Consider the following 20,667-nt stretch of genomic DNA (forward strand, 5'->3'; position numbering starts at 1 on the left):
CTCACCGATCTATCCGCAAGTTGCAGAGATACTCTTGTAGGTGAAAGTTCAAAACCCTTCAATTTCTTGAAGATATTGAGAGGCATGAGGCTAATGCTTGCCCCCAAGTCACACAAGGCTCTCTCAATATGAACGGTCCCAATTGTGCATGGTATGGAAAAACTACCCGGATCTTCAAGCTTTGGTGGCATCTTGTGCAATAGGATAGCACTACATTCTTGTGACAAATTGACCATGGTAGTTGGACCCAATGAATTTTTGTTGGAAATCAACTCCTTCAAGAATTTTCCATATGCGGGTATCTCCTTGATGGCATCAATAAAAGGCATGGTGATGTTCACACCTTTCATCATGTGCATGAATTTTCCATACTTTTGCTCAAGCTTTGCTCTTGCCAACCTTTGAGGGAAAGGGATTGGTGGCACATATGGTCTCACTACTTGTTGCTTGGGTTCCTCAACAACCTTGGTGGGTTCATCAAAAACCTTGGTGGACTCATCAACAAGCATGGGAGTCTCTACAACAACCTCTACAAGATCATCTTCAACCACTTTTGGTGGTTCAACCACAACTTCCGGTTTGCGACTCTTTTTCCTCTTTACGAACACCCGATCTTCCAACTCCCTACCACTCCTCAAATGTATAGCATTAATGGTCTCGGTTTTACCCGGAAATTTTCCATTCGAGGCTTGAAATTGACTTATTTGAGAAGCCAATTGAGAGATTTGATTATCCGTCATTCTTTGGGAGGCTTGCATTTGAGTCCTTAGTTGGTTGATAGAGGATGTTGCCTCCTCTTGCATTTGGTTGGAATGAGTGATGAATTGGGTTTGAGAACTCATTAATTGCTCTATCATGAGCTCCGCATTTGACTTTGGTTGGGTGGATTGTTGAAAGGGTTGAGAAGTTTGTTGGAATTGTTGGGAATTTTGTTGAAATGGTGGGTTGATTGGTTGATTGAGTGGTTGGAATTGTGGTCTTGGTTGAAAGGTGGTATTTTGCTTTTGGGCTTGGAAATTTGGTGTAAATTGTGGATTTTGTTGGAAAGTGGGGTTTTGGACATTTTGTGAGCCATGGGAAAAATTTGGGTGGACTCTCATTCCGGGATGGTATTGATTGTTGTTGAATGCTTGTCTAGTTTTAATTGATTCCCACACTCCATTCACTTGCTCCATACAATTTGCCTCTCCCATCATCAAAGGACATTCATTTGGTGGATGCCCTTGATCTCCACAAATCTCACAACAATACATTTGAGACCAATTTGATGAAGATTTTCTTGAGGTGTTACTAGAGTTCAACAAAGCAACTTGTTGCTTGAGTTCCTCTATCAATCCTCGACTTCCACATTGTTTGTTGATTCCACATGGACTTCCCTTTCCTCTTGTGGCGATCATTATTCCAATGAAAAGTACGGGATGCCATCTCTTCTATAAGCTCCTTAGCCGTCTTGTGATCAATTTTGTCTAATGCCCCCTTTCCCGAGCCGGAATCTAGGTTCATTTTCATTTCATTGCTCAACCCCTCATAAAAGTTGTTGATCAACTCATCATCTCCGATCCCGTGGTGAGGACACAACCTTTGGAGTCCCTTATACCTTTCCCATGCCTCGTAAAGGGTCTCATCATCTTGTTGAGTGAAGCCTTGAAGCTCACTCTTGATCCTTGCGGTCCTTTGTGGTGGAAAGTACTTGTTCAAGAAGGCCTTGGAGACATCATTCCAAGTTCTAAATGAATCGGGCTCACAACTCTTCAACCATTCCTTAGCACTCCCCCTCAAGGAATAAGGAAAGAGTCTAAGGCGGATGGCATCCTCCGACACTCCATTTGCTTTGAACATGTCACAACTATCCAAGAATTCATTAAGATGTTCATTGGGGTTTTCGGTGGCTCCCCCTCCGAATTGGTTTCCTTGGACTAGTTGCAACAAAGTAGCCTTCACATCAAAGTTATTGGCTTGAATAGGTGGCTTGACAATACTTGGGTTCACCACCTTTTTCGGAGCCAAATTATCCCTCATTGGAACCGCGGCCATTGTTGCTTCTTCTGGAATTCCAAATGGATTCTCAAAAAACTCAAAAGGGCCCGGTTCTTCTAAAACACCTTCCACTACTCAAGAAAGGGATTAGTAACAAAGAAAGACCTAGTCTAAACTAGAATAAAATGATTAATATCTAGCCTTTGCTCCCCGGCAACGGCGCCAAAAACTTGATGGTTATCAAATAATACCTCGCAAGTGCACGATTGTCGTTGTACACTATTGAGGGTCGATCCCACGAGGAGCTAGGGAGAGTATTAATCGTTTTAAATCTTTGTTTAGCTAAGTCGACAATATTTGGATGAAGTTTTAAACTAAACAACTAAACTAAATAAAATAAAATGCAAATTAACAAAAGATGATAAATGAGTAAGAGAGGAATAAAGTTGTAAATCAAATGATTAAAAGGCCTAGAACTCGGTTCTCCCACGACAATTCATAATTCCACATATTGATTCCCTAGGCTAATCATTTAGGTAAACGGGCAAGGAGGAGATGACTCTAATTCGCCTAAGACCCCCCTCTCGGGTTCGAAGTAGGACACTAGCACTACCCACCAACCCCCCTCTCGGGTTCGAAGGCCGGAATCCTTAACTCAACACCCAACAACCCCGAAAACGTGCACATTCCCAAGGTGGTCAAGAACTTGGTCAAGGTCATTAAGCACTCATCGTATTCCGGGTCATCCCACTCCTCCTCTCGGAGGTCGATTTCAAACGCTAGTCTAGAGGTACCCTCCCTTGGTTCTCCCTTTCGGTCTCAACCTAGGTTAGCGATAAAACCAACTCCCGGGTATCCAAATTACAACCTAACCAACTCTCGTTGGTGGACAAGGGTCACAAGTCGACACTACCCGAAGTCAATCCATAAACCATGTCATTCCTCTAGACTACCCTCACCAATTTCCCCCAACAATTAGCCTTTATGAGATTCAATTAATGAAGTTACTCATGTCGGGTCAAACCGAGTCCTAGAAGGAAACTACTCACAAATCATGGTACCAAGAGCAATAAAAAACAACAAAGATGGTATCTTTATGCATAATCATGATGGGAGTGTAAATTCTATTACTAATCATGCAAATACCCAACTCAAATTACAAGAAAAGACAATTTAATTCAAGAAACAATGAAGATTAAACTTAAAGGCACAAGCTTTAACTCAATAAACACAAAGACTCAATCTTTAACATGAGAAATCAAAGATTCAATCTTGTAAACAACAAGGAACAATCTAACAACAAAGATAGAATTCTAACATAAACAATTAAGATAAAACTTGAAAGAAAAGCAAGTGTAAACAAATGAAAGTAGGAAGAGAAATTATACCAACTCAATTGCAAAAGGTGGAAATTTGGATTGAACTATGGAAGGATTCTTCAATTCCCCAAATACAACCCAAAATCGCTTAATGAAACTAATGAAAAGAGAAGAAACTTGGATGTGAGAAACAATTACACTAATATTAAAAAAAGACTAAAACTTTAATTGAATAAATATTGAGAGAGTAAATATTAGGGTTACAACGTTGAGAGAATAATAATCTAAACCTAATTTAAGGTGTGTGTAATGTCTAATATAATGTTCCTTTTATACTACTCTAATAATACCACTAATAATAATAATAATAATAATAATAATAATATTAATAATCCACCCAAAATTGTGTCACACGACACACTTCTAATACCCAAAAACACAATCCTTTCCTACAAAAGCCAAAACACCCTTTGTCTTCTTCTACCCAAGACCACGTGACACAGGAAACAACACCCTCAAAACTTGTACCCGACCGGGCAACATTGCACCCGCCCGGGTATAACTTCACCCGGTCAATACATCAAGACGCCCGACCGGGTATAATTTAGTCCCTCGGCTGCTTCTTTCTTCCTTGAATCTTTACTTCAATTTCATATCCAACTAAGCCAAGCCAATTGCTCGGGTCACTTTGAACACAACCCACGACCCAACCACGATGATTTATGGTCGATCGTCGGAGATGGCTGTGCTGTTTTCTGGTGTTACTCGCGCCTGGTGGTCGTCTTGGCGGCTGCAGGTGGTTGTTGCGGCTGGGTTCAGAGGAGAAGCAGGGGAGGCTCGAATTAGCGGCGACGGAGTTGGCTTTCATGGTGGTTGATTTCGCACTCGGTTTCGATTCCGAGTCAAGGTGAGCGATTAAATTGAACTGGGTATGGTGTGGTGGTGGATGTATGGTGATGGCGGATTGAATTGAGATGGTGGTGTTGATTGATGACGTCGTAGTGCGAAAGGGAGGTGAGTATGATGGTGAATGTGAATTGATGATGATGATGAATGATTAATGGTGGTGAATATGGAATTACGGATGAATTTTGGTGAATGAATCAAGGAGATAAAGAGTAGTGTAGATAAGCAACGAATGAATTGGATTTCAATGTCTTGGGTTGACTTTTCATTTTGGTTTTCATTTGTTCCGATTTTGCTCTTTGATCCGTTTCAACTAGACCTGTCAAAATTCGACCCGACCCGAAAACCCGACCCGACCCGACCCGGTTTTTTAGGGTTACAAACCCGGTTTTTTTTGACCCGCGACCCGTTTGACCCGAACCCGAAATGACCCGTTATTTTAGGGTCGAGACCCGACCCGAACGGGTCGACCCGTTGGGTCAAAGGTAAATCAAGAATTTTATTAAAATATTAATATTTATATATTATATTTGAAAAATTAGTTAAAAAATATTTTTTTTATTACTTAAAATTACAAAAACAACTAAAAAGTTAATTTTATATAACTTTTATAATATTTAATAATAAAATAATTATTAAAAAAACTTTATTTTAATAATTATGTTAATATAATTAATGTAAACGTTCAATATGATTAAAATATTAATTTTAAATATGATTTACATTTTAAAAAAATATTTTTTTAATTAAAAAAATCGTTTAAAAAAGACGTTAGGGATTATTTCTTGACCCGTATTCTGACCCTAACCCGACCCGTGACCCGTATAACCCGACCCGTATCTGACCCGACCCGTATTCGACCCGACCCGTATTCTGACCCAACCCGTATGACCCGACCCGGGACCTGACCCGCCCGACCCGTTTGACAGGTCTAGTTTCAACCCGTCTTGTTCACTTATTCTCTTTTATTCACGAACCCGTTTCCTACAAAATCGATTAACACAAAAGCGAGGCATTATTTATATAACATTTATGGTGAAACTAATACATTAATAAATATATATATTTATTCGCGATAATAAAACCGAATTATTAAATATTAATATTATTAAGATCCGACTAATTATGACTAATTATTATAAATTAGTTAATAAAATAAGCTTTAAAACAATAAAGCACGCAAAATCGAGTCCGAATTGGGTATAAATGCGGGGCAAAATGTAACCAAAATACGACTCATCAACCAAACTTGTTCAAAACTAACCTGCAGGTACAAACAAGACAACCCAGCAGCAAAGGCACTCAGGCCATCGTATATACAATCAAGAAGTCATAGGTACATTAAACAGGGGGCTCGTGCCCGAAACAAAAAAAAATGAAAGTCCTAAAATGTACAAAGTGTATGTGGTACAACAGAACCAACAACAAAAAACAAGAACAAAACTACTGCTGGTCGCCGCCTAGCTTAATAACTCTCGCCTCGAGAGCAGCAATCTCGGCGTTGCGGACCTCCAACTCCCTCAGCAGGCGAGCTGTCTCCTCCCGGGACTGCGCTAACCCTCGCTCCATGTCGCTCTCCCTCTGAAAGAATTGGCTCATGTCAATCATTCCAACACAAAGAAAGTTAGAAAAATTCAAAAATGAAGTAAAAGGAAGGTTCATACCTGACGTCCTCGACCGCCAACAAGTGCCTCGACGGCAGTAGCCCGTAGCCGGTTGGCTACCCTCCACAAAGCCACGAACCGAGATGGCGCCACCCGCCTTTCAATAAACAAGGATTCTCAATGATTGGACAAAATCAAATAAACGTATTCTTATACAAAAGCTAATTAAGTTGGGGAACTTACCCTCCGAATCGGATGTTGCCACTCGTCCAGGCCAGCATCTGCCACCGCCTCGCCAAAGTCGCGAAGCTCGGAGACCGTCGTCATCCCTGCCGCATCAGTGCCCGCCGCCTCGACCTCCTACAAAACTTCAAATGGTTTTCATCAATCGATGATCATTCATCATGTTTTCAAGCCAATCGAAGGAAAAGTAAAGCATTCACCACAACCGGCCAGTACGCCAACCTCCGGTAGAGGAATGCGGAGTAGTCCTCGTTAGGAAGAAGGAGAGCGTCACCGCCGACGTCTGCCAGGTCAGCCTCCCTCTCAGCATCGGAAGGCTCCCTAAACATCGTCCGAGGAGGATCGATGGGGACCGTGAAGACGTCTTGAGAGCACTGTCGAGACAAACGCTCGCCCAAGTACCACACGGGACCCATCGACGTCCTCAGCAGCAATCGACTTGAGCTCCTAGGTCGAAGGACCTCAGCCACAAAAGGAGGAGCGCCAGTGTAGTCCGCCCAAGGCCTGGGCACCCACTAAGATAAGCAAACAAGAGGTCATTCTTATGATCAGTTCTCAAAGAAAGTAATGAGAAAGCAAATAAAGGAAAGTGATACTCACGTCACTCAGTTGCAGGGCGATCATGTCCCGTCGACAGACGTCGTGAGAGGAATGCTGACTCTTCTTGCAACACATCACCCAATCCCTCACAACGGGATAGGCTCTCTCCCCCGGCTCCGTCCTCTTGGGCGCGAAGCCCGGAAAGTAGGATTACACCCACGCCTGCAAAACAAGATAATCAATGACGATCTTTCGTGATTCGATAAGGAAAGGAAATGATCTTTCATGATACGAAATGGAGGTTCATACCTCCAGCAGAAGTCCAGGACCAACAGTGGCAGGAGAACTCCCCTTCTCCACCAGCTTCGGACGAACCATGGCCCTCATGTAGCGAATGAGGACCGCAAAAGTCAGCAGTGACCCAGTCCCAATGACCTAGGCCACTCAAGTCAGAAAGGAAGGGAAGAAGCTTCGTCGACAGCCTCTCTCCCTTGTCTCCGAGGTAGAGCGAAGACAAGAACCACCAGAGCCATAGACGAACCCTCTGCTCCGCGGTACAAGGAGGTGGAGCCGTCTCCCTACCATCGATCGTCACCGTCATCGGGATCTTCCCAGCAAAATAATCCCTGACGTAGGAACTCGGCACCAACCCGGGAACCGCAGCAGCTTTCGCCGCCAGGTTCCAACCGATCAAGCTCCTAGCCTCAGCCGAGTCCACTCTCATGGTTGTCTCCGGCCACACCACAGCCTCGGTCCCGCACGGCAGACCAGAGATCATACCATAATCCTCCAACGTGACCCCAACCTCGCCAAAAGGCATGTGAAAGGTCGAGGTCGTGTCCCAGAACCAATCAAGGAAAGCTCGAATTAGGCAAAGGTTAGCCCGAATCTTCCTTCCCTTGATATCCCTCCACGCTCGTACCAAGGCATCAAAAGCTCTCAACTCGATGATGGTCTGCTCCTCCACTGACGGCCTCCAGTAAGCCTTCATCATCGTCCTATAACCCGAGAATGACCTGATATTCCCAGCCTCCTATTTTGATTCAAAATAAGAGCTATCTTTAGTTCGAATGAAAGAAAAAAAGGAATAACAAAAGAAAGAATGGTGAATTCGATTTACCAAGCTCTTCACCGTCTTGTAGGACAGGTGACTCTCCGCTGCCCAGACGATATGTCGGCCATCCCATCTCTCAGCCCACTCGGGTGCTCCCCTCAGCCGGTGACCGCCTCGGGGCCTCCTCCTCAGCCACCTCCTCCTCGGCGACCTCCTCCGCGGCCGCCACAGAAGCAAAAGCCTCCTCTAACGCCTCCTCAAGCGTAAGAGAAGGATCGAAACTGGTGTCCACGTCTATGTTACTTCTCCCTGATGTAGAAGCCTCATCACCTGCGAAAGTAAAGTGAATTATGCCGCGTCAAGTGACGACGAGCCTCAATTAGAGGAGTTTCAAGCTTTCAAAGCTCCGAAATCGCTCTTTTCTCGCCATCTTTGGCCATTTTCCCCAAAACCCGTTTGCTCGTAGGGTAATATGGGTCAAGTCAAGCCTAAATTCGAGCCTAGTCATGGGTTCGAGTCGAAATTTCGACAGCATTTCGTTATTACGGCGATTATGCCCTAGAAAAGTGTCCTGAAAAAGCCGTCACAAACCGAAATTCCGAGATGGTAGGAAGTTTACCCATCACACAAGGATTCCAAATATCACGTTTCGTCACAAATGGGCAATCCTAAGGCTATTTTCGAAGCGATTTACGACTCAGCTGCGAGACTGTCACAATTTCGCTCAAATGCTCAAAACTCAATGAAAATTCGAAATGAACACATGATCACGATCCTTATACTACCAATTATCCATTTCTAAAGTCAATTTCACAAAGGAAATTTATTTGGGGTAAAAGCCCCAAATTTTCGAGTAAAATGGGTCGAAAACCCTAATTTTCTCGACTCAAATCAAGCAAATACGGATGATTAATGCAAAAATAATACGCATACCTCGATTAGTCATGGCAAATGCAAGATATTGATCAAATTTTGACGGGAAATGGTTGGAATTTGAGAGAGTTTTGACGACATTATATTTTGTAATTATGAAATAAAACGCGATTTTTTATCGAGTTTTTGCACAGACAGGGACACATCCAGGAAAGGGCACAGCAGGTGCTGTGCCTCTTCCAAGAGACGCAGCTCTTGCTGCGCCTCTTCCCCAGCTTCCCTCCAAATCAATTTTTGAAAATTCGTTATAAGTTCGTTATTTGTGGGCCCATCTTTAGTGCGCCTCTTCCTCAACACCATATATCGTATATTTGGTCCGTTTGATATTTATTCGTCGTGCGGACCCGTACTTTCAAGCCAACTGCAAACTGGCGCAGTATTTTATCAAGACCTCGCTTGCCACAACGAGCGAATACCCTCTGACAGGTGTTTCGACACGCCTCAATTATTTTCCTAGCGAGAGTTCAAGACAGCCAATTGTCCCTCTCAACATGTGGAGTTCAACATCAACCTCAAGCATGTTCCCCCAGCGAGAGTTCAAGACAGCCAATTGTCCCTCTCAACACGTGGAGATCATCATCAATTTCAAGTTTTACCAAAATTTGTTTGAAGACTGACCCAAGCAGATTTCTCCCAGCAGTTTCTACCCGACGTCCTGCTGCCCCCTTCAATCCTTCAATTTTACGTTTTGTTTCCCCTTGGAGTCCGACAGAGTAAGGAATCTCAAGGAATCCCAGGTATGGTCTCTTCTTATGGCTGGCGAGCCTCCTCACGTAGTCTAATGGACTTTAAACGACCCTCCCCGATAGTCGATAGACTCTAAAATGTTCCCGACAACAGATCCTTAGCTCAGACCCCTTGAGCCGCCTCGCGTCGTCATAGTCGTCAGGTTGTAATCTTCGATTGACCTGATAGCTATACTTTGACTTTCGCCTTGTCCAGGCCTCAGTCAAAGTGGGGGCTCTGTAGATACCTCATTTCTGAACCTCCCGCAAACCACCCGGTGATGATTGGGCCGCATGTTTGGTACACAAAACGATTTATGACAGTTCGTAAGTTTATCGTCAAGTGATAGCTCAAATACTTGTGTCTACCCCTTGGTCGTCATCTACGCGCCATTACGGTCGTTTTGACAGTAATTAGAGTACATTTGGAGTTCGGGTCAAAAACCGTCTTCATTTTCTAATAACCGTTTAAAATACCGAGTCAGAATATTCTGGAATGTTCCGGATATTTCTATTCCATATTTCAATCTTTTAATCTTTTGGTAAAGTATTCTCCGAAATTATAATACAAATAATAAGGAAATTAAGATCAAACCGCAATTCTATAATAGAAACGCGGAAAATCTTTCTTCCGCAGAAGAAAACCCTTGGAGAAAGGGCGTAGCAGGTGCTGCGCCTCTTCCAAGAGACGCGGTGTTTGCTGCGCCTCTTATCCAGCTCTCTTCTGCGTATTTTAAGATCTTTTCGAGATTTACTTCCAAAGTTTCTCCGAAACCCTAATTCCTTCCGTGATTAGTATAAATAGGGAATTTCGTTCCTCATATTTCTCACACGAGTGTCCGCCCTTCTCTTCTCCCTTTGCATTCTAAGACCACGCTCTTGCTTTTTGGCGTCTACGTGCTTGAACTTTCGACCACGTAAGCTCGGATCCTTCTGAGTACCAGCCTCGTTTTGCATGACTGACCAATTTGACCAACTCCATATCAATCAACTTAATCAATCTTGTTCGTTTTCCTCTTAGAGGGCACTTTCGTCGTACATTCAAGTCGAGCATCACTAAACGTTAACTTAGTTAATCTCTTTTCGTCAAACATGTAAGTCTGAGGGTGTAAATCCCATCTTTTATTATTGTACTATGTTAGTAACATGTGAATAGGGGATTTTATGTCGTATATTATGTTATTGTTGTATGTAAAGGTATATAATAAAAGCATGTGGGTAAATCATGATTGACAAGTTAAATAATCTATGTGCATGATGAATGTTGTTGCTTGGCTTTTGAAGATAGTAACATGTGATTAGGAATATTGGTTTTATGAGTATTGAGTTGTTTTTGTTTACCTTGTTGTCGTTTAAGTTGTTTGGAAGTAAAAATCAAGTAGTTGTGTTTTTTTATTATAGAGAGGTTGTCTTTAAACTATTATAACTTGATATTTATATATGATTTTGATGTGATTCCAATTGCAAGTGATAGCTTGTTCTGTTACGATTCTAACGATAGGTCACACGGCCAAAACGACTAAGAAACGAGTGAGTTATGACCGTTTTACGAAAATTGGACAGTGCTGAGAAATGCATAGGGTACTCGATCGAGTGGCCCTCACTCGATCGAGTGCACCTCTTGTTACTCGATCAAGTAAGTGAGTTTACGGGCTGAGTTTTGACGGGTTTTGGTAATGATGCGATATTGGTATATAAAGACGTCCGTCACTTTTCTTAAATCTTTTTATCATTCTAAAAACCTAAATTGAGAGAAGGAAGTTACGTAAGTTGATTCACCGTATCATTAGCAAATCTCCAAGGCTAAGAGAGTCTGATCATCGTGTTCTTTACGCCTTTGTGATCCTTGTGTCGAGGGTAAGTTCCTTATACCTTTTATGTTAGATTTCGTTGAGTTCCTTTAAAACCCTAATTGAGTAGATTTGGGGGTTTTGGGGAGTATTGTTGATGTTAGATTGTGATTGTATGATTGTATGTTTGATAGGAAGTAATTTTAGTGAAGGACGTTGTTGATTAGCTGATTGTGATGATCTTTGTGATTGTTGTTCCAGGTAGGGTTTTCCTTACTCAGTATTAGTTACATAATGTGTGGTGATGGTTGTTGTGATTAAAGATTGATTGTATTGTTAATATTGTTGACGGTTGTTGATTTCATACTGTTGATTGGTTTGTATCTGTCTGTGATCTTCGGGGCGCGTCCTTGGCTGAGTGGAGTCACTTGCGGGAGTGGCTTCACGCCCTTGGTTCGCCCTCTGTGGAACCCGCCACAGGAGGGGATGTGCACATTAAGAAAACTTGGGTTTATCGCTCAGTGGTTGATGAGCGGGGATTTGGTGGGGACGGCTACGGTCCCCCACTGGCGGTGTGGAGTACTTGTTGCGATGGGTACTCTGGCAGGACTACACACTTTAGTGTGTAGTCATTTGTGTGGAGATTAGTTATGGAGACTGGAGAATTGTTGAGTTGTTGAGCTGTTTATGTACTTGTTTCGTTGTGGCTTTGTTGTATGTAGTTAGTACTTACCCCGTTTAAATGTTTTAAAAACTGTGGTGATCCATTCGGGGGTGGTGAGCAGTTATTGAGCAGGTATGAGCTGATGTGTATGGGATAACTGGGAGGAGTCACCACGATGCAGTTTAGAAGCCTTCCGCTGTGTCTGATAGTTTTATAGTCTTTTGATAGTAGACAGTTTTGGAGAACTTGTATCTCTTTATCAGTTTTGGATTTTGGCATGTAATCACATTAAACGCTATTTACTATTTAAGTATGTTCTTTATTGTCTGATGATTATTGATGCGTGTCCTAAATATGATGTTTTACACCCTATTTTACACGCATTTCAGAGCTCAAATGTGTAGTTTATTCTACTATTTTCCCTATTTCCGTCTACTTTCGTGTTTTTGTATAAAATTGCAGAAATGTGAAGAATCCAGCGGAAATCGAGCCGAATTCGTCCATAAGTACTTAGAATTGCATTTGACATGGAGTAAAGACTCGGGAAGCAAACTTGGTGCGCATTTCAAGGCCTGAAAGATATATTTGCAAGAGTTTTAGAAGCGGATTACCAGCTTCAGTGGTCTATAGACTGGCCTACATGGTCTATAGACTGTCAGAATGCTTCTCGACATTGCAGCCTTATTCAGATGGCTATATCTCAAGTTCTAGACCTTATAATCGAGTGATTCTAATTGGAGGTGAAAGCTTATCCTCTTAGCTTTCCAACGCCGCATAGAACGCCTGATTTGACCAAGTAACGAAGAAATGGCAGCTGTTTTAAGATCGGTGTGCGCTGCAGGAATTGTCAGAATGCACTACTGTACAGCGCATGTGGTCGATCGACCACCTCACGACCTGATGCGCAATTTAAAAGACGAGAGACCGAAGCCCAATTGTAATTAGGTTTAGGAATAGGTTACGTTATTTTCCTATATAACGTAACTTTACCTGCTGCTTGACAGATCTATCATTCATTAGCTTAGTTTAATTCAGTTCCTATCGTACATTCATTATTCGTAGTTTAGAATTCTCAATAACGTTCGTACCTTATTTGCTTTCGGATTCATCTTGTTCCTTTGCATCAGTAATTCTAATCTTTAATTTCAGTACTGTTTTAATCGTCCGTAGTATTAATTCTTGCTAGATAGAATCCCAAAGCCCTAGTTATAGTTTTATGCGAGTTTATTCATTCAATATTTCAAATATGCAATTCTCTATGCTTATTATCAAATTAGTTTTCGTTATTAATTCCATTATGTCTAGCTAAATACCTTTTGCTAAGATATAGGGGATCTATGGTGTAGATGGCAGTAGAATAGGTGAACCCGCATTAGGGTTTGGTCGATCGACTGGCTTAACTGGTCGATCGACTGAGCCGGTTAGTCGATCGACTGGGGTAGCTGGTCGATTGACTGACTTCGTGTCTGATTAGCACCGTATAATTCGTTAAATGCAATATTTAACAATGAGACCGAGAGGAGACTTGTTAGATGCTTAGTTTTGACCAACCCGTAGATCGAAAGATAGGGAAGGGCATTAATTAACGAGTTGAGACGATTAAATTGCTGAGATCGAGAGATAATGTAATTTAGGCTTTAGGAATCACTAATCGGGGCGAGAGCTAGCATTAGTAAGACTTAGGGACTGGTAGCATAGGCCGAAAGGAGGTACTAGTTAACTTGGACCGAGAGGACTTGATTTACCCATCCTACACGACTGTATTTCAGACTTACCTAGGATTATGTGCCATCGCAGCTATAGTGAACCGACCATCTTAGCATTTCTTTTATCATTGTTTACATCTTTTGCAACTTTTATTTATTTATTTAGTTTTTGTTATTAGTTTTAGAATTAATCCATATCAAAACCCCCCCACCCCCCCCCCCCCCCCCCCCCCCCCCCCCCACACACACACACACAGTTACCATTAGACTAAAATTGAAAGCAACTATAATCTCCCTACCTCCCTGCGGATCGACCCTTACTACCACTTGCTAGTTATAGTTTGGTTTTATAAATATTATTTTTGGTGCACACAACGACAGGCATCAAATTTTGGCGCCGTTGCCGGGGAGGCAGCGCTAGTTTTAGTTGTTTTTTATTTTAGTCTGTGTTTCGCCTCAAGGGAAGACTGTAAGACTGAGTACCTTGAGGCAGTTCTTACCATCTTCTCTAGTGTTGTTTTGTTAGGTCCTACAGGTCCTATCTATAGTACTTCAGAAGAGTCCACCCATGTTCCATTCTCAGAAGCAGCAGGTGGAGTTTTGTGGGAGATGCGGCGGAATTGGACACATAGCTGATGCTTGTGGGAGCCCTATGGAGAAGATGTTTGCTTTTCATCAATTTAAGCTCGACAATGCATATAATTACGCTCCTACTTCACCACATCAACCATATGTTCCTCCTTATGTAGCCGCACCATCATCCACTCCGTCACAGCAAGAGTCGAATAATGAAGTTGCAGAGTTGACAAGTCTAGTGCAGCTGCTTATGGTGGAGGTACAGAAAAGTAATGCGACAAATGAGGTCTCAATCACGGAGCTGAAATCTCAATTTGCTACATTAGATAAGAATGTAGCTGAGATACCGAGTCAATTTCACTCTCTGAATCAGCGAATTGAGATCGTACATGCAATGACGCTGAGGAGCGGGGTTACTCTTGATGGACCCGAGAAAGCTGCCAAAAAAGGGAAGAAGAAAAAGAGCGAGAAAAAGACGATCAACAGTAATCACGGTCGATCGAACGCATCACCCAGTCGATCGACCACCCTTAATTCTTCAGCGACACTTTCTGATCCCTCTGACCATTCTGGAAAAAAGGAGAGTGGTCGATCGACCGACCCCACTGGTCGATCGACTGAGGAAGCAGCTAATGTCGAACCAATCCGTCCTCCAATGCCAGATAACTTGAGAGACTTCTTGTTACGGGGTACGACGGCTCCGAAATTATCGAGGCAAGATCCGGATGCTGATGGGTCCGTTACGGTTCCAAGGTATGACCCCACGACAATTAATGGTTCATTTCTGAGACGGTCTGAAGAAGGTTCGAGCTACAACAAGGACAAAGTAGTGGATTTTCAGCCTAAGTCCACTGATGCCGGTATGAGAGACCTAGAAGAGAGGGCAAAGCTACTACTGACAGCCCCTTATCCAGAGTGACTAGTGCCAACCAAAGATGAGGTAACATTCGATAAATTCAAAGATTTTGTGCGTAGTCTTAATGTGCAAATACCTTTCTTAGAGCTAGTTAATCAAATACCTGCATATATGAAGTTTATGAGACAACTGCTAGCTAAGAAAAGGTCTTTGAATGCTGTCGAGTCTGTGCATTTAACTGAAGAGTCTAGTTCATACTTAACTCACACTGCTGATCGTAAACTGTCTGACCCAGGTAGTTTTTCTGTCCCATGTAGTATTGGTACCTTCTCAATTGAGAAGTCATTATGTGATCTAGGGGCTAGTGTCAGTGTTATGCCTTTGAGTCTGGCTAAGAAGTTGAAATTAACTAGATTCACTGTTACTGATATGACTGTAAAAATGGCTGACCGTTCTGCAGTTCAGTCAGTAGGGGTTTGAGAGAATGTGCCTGTTCAAATCTCAAAAGTTTTTTTTTCCTGTTGACTTTGTTATTTTGGACATTCCCGAAGATGTCAACACCCCAATTATTTTGGGAAGACCGTTTCTGCACACTGCTGGTGCAATAATTGATGTAGGGGAAAGAACTTTGAGATTTAAGGTAGGAAAGCACTCCATATTGTTTGCCCAGTCTCATAAAAAGAGAGATCCTATGTGCCCCGTTACGTGCAATGTGATTTCTGAGAAGAAATCTTATGTTGAGATTCCTACTTCCTTACCTGTACCTATTCCTGTTATGACACCTCCACCCCAGATTAGGAGCAATATGGAGGACGATTCTCTTGTTTTAGATGTTGCAGGAACCGGTTTGGGGAAGGAAGAACCGCTCACTGCTCCAACTGTGAAGTAGCCAATTGTTCAGAGAGGCGGTCTAGGATGTCTTAGCTATGGCACTGACGAGGAGCCAGATGAGGAGCCCAAGAAGAAGGAGCCAGTCGAAATTTTGGAGTCGGATCTTGAGTGTGAGGAGCTAGAAGATGATGGCCATGCTTGGGAAGATACTAGAGATGATCCATTGAGTATTCCAGTCGGAGTAGAGTGGAGTCCAGCTTTTGAGATGAGCACTGCGGAAGCTACTTCATGTAGACAGAAGCCTTGGTCGGAGATTTTCCGCAGTTTCCGTTGATCTATGCGTTTCTTAGACCCTTTTAAAGACTATTTTATTGCTTTTAGACTATTTATCGTTTTTCGTGTGCGCGAGACTTCGCATTTTAATTGGTTTGCTTAGGATTTATTTAGGCTTTAGACTGTTACTTTGGGTTTTGCGCAATTTTGGGCGCGTTATTATGTGTATTTGCAGGTTTATAGACCTTGTTAGCTAAATTTATTGAGCTAATTGAAGAAATCAGAAAGTTACAGCAGGTATTTCAGTCGATCGACTGGCCAGTATGGTCGGTCGACTGAGCGCTATAGTTCCAGAAGCTTCTGTTCCTGTCACTCTGGTCGATCGACTGGGTAAGGTGGTCGATCGACCATTGCCCACTGCTGTACCTGTTTTCGATCATTCCCCTGCTGTGTTTGGTCGATTTGCGGAGTTGAGGGGGTCTTTTCTCCACTTTATTCTCCAATTTATTTCTGTTTTCTTCCGTTTCCTTATTTTGCACATAATTTTGCGTTTAATAAATTGTTTTATCGAAATTATGCGCGGTACTTTTGTTTCTTTTCAGGTACCTATGGTAGCACTGTTGGCTACTGAAATCTCCTAGCTCACGCTGGTTTGGGGAGGTTTCCTTTTGCTGCGCTTAAAGTCTTGTGAGTTTCCGAGTCCTCTTCATGTCTTATTTAGTTATTTATCGCAAAAATCCCATTTCCCTTTTATTTCATTACATGATTTTGCACAATGAGGACATTGTGTGATTTGGTTTGGGGAAGGGTTTTGCATTGCATTCACATGTTTTATTGCATTTCTGTTTCACGTTTATTGCATTTCAGTTTGCATTTGTTATTTCATTTCATATATATATATATATATATATATATATATATATATATATATATATATATATATACACACAAATTCAAAAAAATTCAAAAAATGCACGTTTATTTCAGCATATAGGTTGAGTCGGAACGGTAGTATTTCAATGATGACATTGCATTTTCAGCTGTTTATGCCTAAGCCTTGCTTAATTGACATGTTATTAGTAGAATCATTTGCATACCTACGAGTTTTTGTTAAAATATTTGCTGAACGAGACTTGACCTGAAATTTTGGCAACCTACTTATAATTTCTAAGGATTAGAGCTCATATAACTGGTGTCATTTGTGACCGATTTCATGTAGGATTGTGAGTAGTTACTCCTTGCATATCATGTATCATTAATTTGCACATTTATGAAATTCAATTGTTTTTTGCCTGCATACATTCGGGTTAGTGGTTGGTGTCACATGCAGGGAAGTGCTTACAACTTCCCCTTTATTTCATTTTTACCCATTGACTCCACATTAGCCAAATTTTGCCTGTTGACCCTTAGCTACATCCAAATTTAGCCTGCCTTGTCAAGTTAGTATAATGTATGCTTTTGCGGTATATAATTTATTGTGCCAAGTTTGGTCGGTATTGCGTTATTTGGAGATGGTAGAAAATAAAGAAGGAGGATGAAAAGAAAAGAATTGGAAAATGAAAAAAAATCGTGAAAAAGAAAGAAAAAAAAAAGGTTGAAAAAATTCGGAAAAAAAAGAGAGAAAAATGATGAAAGAAAGAAACCGTGAAAGGAAAATATGTTGTTTGTAGACGGTTTCACTCCTATGCTTTATTTACATTTATTGAGGAGTATTTTCAGTTCGGTTTGGTGAGTTTTGTGCCTAATGAAGGGTGCGTGTGCTTAATCCTATAATTGAGTTGGAGATGGATGTTGTCATATGGTTTTGTTTAGGTACTAGCTTGATCACCTATACCTCCACATTCCCATAAATGTTTTGCCTTTTCTTACCCATTGCCTCACTTTACCATATTTTTGTAAGCCCTCGGCTGTGACAGGACCTTGTTTAGTTGGAATGTATGTACGGTAGTTAGAATTGTCTATCATATTAGTTGCATGCATGATTATGTGGATCGTAGTCTAGGTGAGCGGCTATTTCTCTTCTTCTCTTACACATATATGCTTACCCTTTACTTCATGAGAGAAGAGTGACCCGTGAGAGTCCAATTTTAAAGGTCTTGCAAGGTCGACGGTTCAGAAATTTTTAACAACTACATAACTCGTTTGCATGATTCATATTGCTAATTGATTGTTAGTTTTTGCATTAAACTGGTTTAGGCTTTACAGTTTGCATTTCACTCTGAGATTGAAATCGTTCCATTAGGTTTTAGGATCGAGTTTAGTTCTTGTTTGGGGACAAGCAAGGGTTTGGTTTGGGGAAGTTTGATGTGTGTCCTAAATATGATGTTTTACACCCTATTTTACACGCATTTCAGAGCTCAAATGTGTAGTTTATTCTACTATTTTCCCTATTTCCGTCTACTTTCGTGTTTTTGTATAAAATTGCAGAAATGTGAAGAATCCAGCGAAAATCGAGCCGAATCCGTCCCTAAGTACTTAGCATTGCATTTGACATGGAGTAAAGACTCGGGAAGCGAACTTGGTGCGCATTTCAAGGCCTGAAAGATATATTTGCGAGAGTTTTAGAAGCGGATTACCAGCTACAGTGGTCTATAGACTGGCCTACATGGTCTATAGACTGTCAGAATGCTTCTCGACATTGCAGCCTTATTCAGATGGCTATATCTCGAGTTCTAGACCTGATAATCGAGTGATTCCAATTGAAGGTGAAATCTTATCCTCTTAGCTTTCCAACGCCGCATAGAACGCCTGATTTGACCAAGTAATGAAGATATGGCAGCTGTTTTAAGATCGGTGCGCGCTGCAGGAATTGTCAGAATGCACTACTGTACAGCGCATGTGGTCGATCGACTGGTTCCAGTGGTCGATCGACCACCCCACGACCTGATGCGCAATTTAAAAGACAAGAGACCGAAGCCCAATTGTAATTAGGTTTAGGAATAGGTTACGTTATTTTCCTATATAACATAACTTTACCTGCTGCTTGACAGATCTATCATTCATTAGGTTAGTTTAATTCAGTTCCTATCGTACATTCATTATTCGTAGTTTAGAATTCTCAATAACGTTCGTACCTTATTTGCTTTCGGATTCATCTTGTTCCTTTGCATCAGTAATTCTAATCTTTAATTTCAGTACTGTTTTAATCGTCCGTAGTATTAATTCTTGCTAGATAGAATCCCAAAGCCCTAGTTATAGTTTTATGCGAGTTTATTCATTCAATATTTCAAATATGCAATTCTCTATGCTTATTATCAAATTAGTTTTCGTTATTAATTCCATTATGTCTAGATAAATACCCTTTGCTAAGATGTAGGGGATCTATGGCGTAGATGGCAGTAGAATAGGTGAACCCGCATTAGGGTTTGGTCGATCGACTGGCTTAACTGGTCGATCGACTGAGCCGGTTAGTCGATCGACTGGGGTAGCTGGTCGATCGACTGACTTCGTGTCTGATTAGCACCGTATAATTCGTTAAGTGCAATATTTAACAATGAGACCGAGAGGAGACTTGTTAGATGCTTAGTTTTGACCAACCCGTAGATCGAAAGATAGGGAAGGGCATTAATTAACGAGTTGAGACGACTAAATTGCTGAGATCGAGAGATAATGTAATTTAGGCTTTAGGAATCACTAATCGGGGCGAGAGCTAGCATTAGTAAGACTTAGGGACTGGTAGCATAGGCGGAAAGGAGCTACTAGTTAACTTGGACCGAGAGGACTTGATTTACCCATCCTACACGACTGTATTTCGGACTTACCTAGGATTATGTGCCATCGCAGCTATAGTGAACCGACCGTCTTAACATTTCTTTTATCATTGTTTACATCTTTTGCAACTTTTTTTTATTTATTTAGTTTTTGTTATTAGTTTTAGAATTAATCCATATCAAACCCCCCCCCCCCCCCACACACACACACAGTTACCATTAGACTAAAATTGAAAGCAACTATAATCTCCCTACTTCCCTGCGGATCGACCCTTACTACCACTTGCTAGTTGTAGTTTGGTTTTATAAATAGTATTTTTGGTGCACACAACGACAGGCATCAATTATCGTTACCCCGGGAAACCGGGATGGTAGCACTTTCATACTTTAGTGGTCCCGGTAAGGCACTTGGAGTATGGGGGTGTTACAATAGTATTAAGCAATATATTAATTTACGAAGTGATCAATGAAGGATAATGGGAAGGGTCATTAATGGCGTCATGGAGTAGACTTGAACCTTTATTGGGGATTATGTGGAAAGGTAAGATCAGAGAAGAGGTAAAATATTAGCAAAACAAAGAAAAGGAAATGTCTAAAAGAGGTTTAAAAAAGGGACTTGTTAAATCCTACACACACTTTTACTAAATTCTACACAAAATTTACACTTTTTTCGACTTTGCCCCTCCCATTTCATACCCACAAACCCTTAATATAGAGAGAGAAGGTCTTCCACTGCTTCAAATTCACGGTGTTAGGGACGCCTCCAGCAAGCACAAACGACCATCCAATTTGACCATTAATTTCTCCGGTGTGTAAATGTTACGAGTACTAAAAAATGGTCATTCTTTTACTGATGCAATCTACGTCACACAAATCAATTATAAGGGACCCACACAAGTATATCTGTGACGACAACCCTGACGCCGGCACTCCTCCGGTCACACTAACTCCCTCTAATAA

General features: G+C 41.6%; 1 non-coding gene across 1 annotated transcript; it reads left to right on the forward strand.

Moving 5' to 3' along the window:
• Positions 1-1,558: 1,558 nt before the first annotated feature.
• Positions 1,559-1,665, forward strand: LOC141654550 (small nucleolar RNA R71). The gene has a single exon (XR_012548107.1). It is a non-coding gene; the product is annotated as a small nucleolar RNA R71 (small nucleolar RNA).
• Positions 1,666-20,667: the final 19,002 nt, after the last annotated feature.

Source organism: Silene latifolia, chromosome 4 (genome assembly GCF_048544455.1).
Source record: "Silene latifolia isolate original U9 population chromosome 4, ASM4854445v1, whole genome shotgun sequence".
Lineage (NCBI taxonomy): Eukaryota > Viridiplantae > Streptophyta > Magnoliopsida > Caryophyllales > Caryophyllaceae > Silene > Silene latifolia.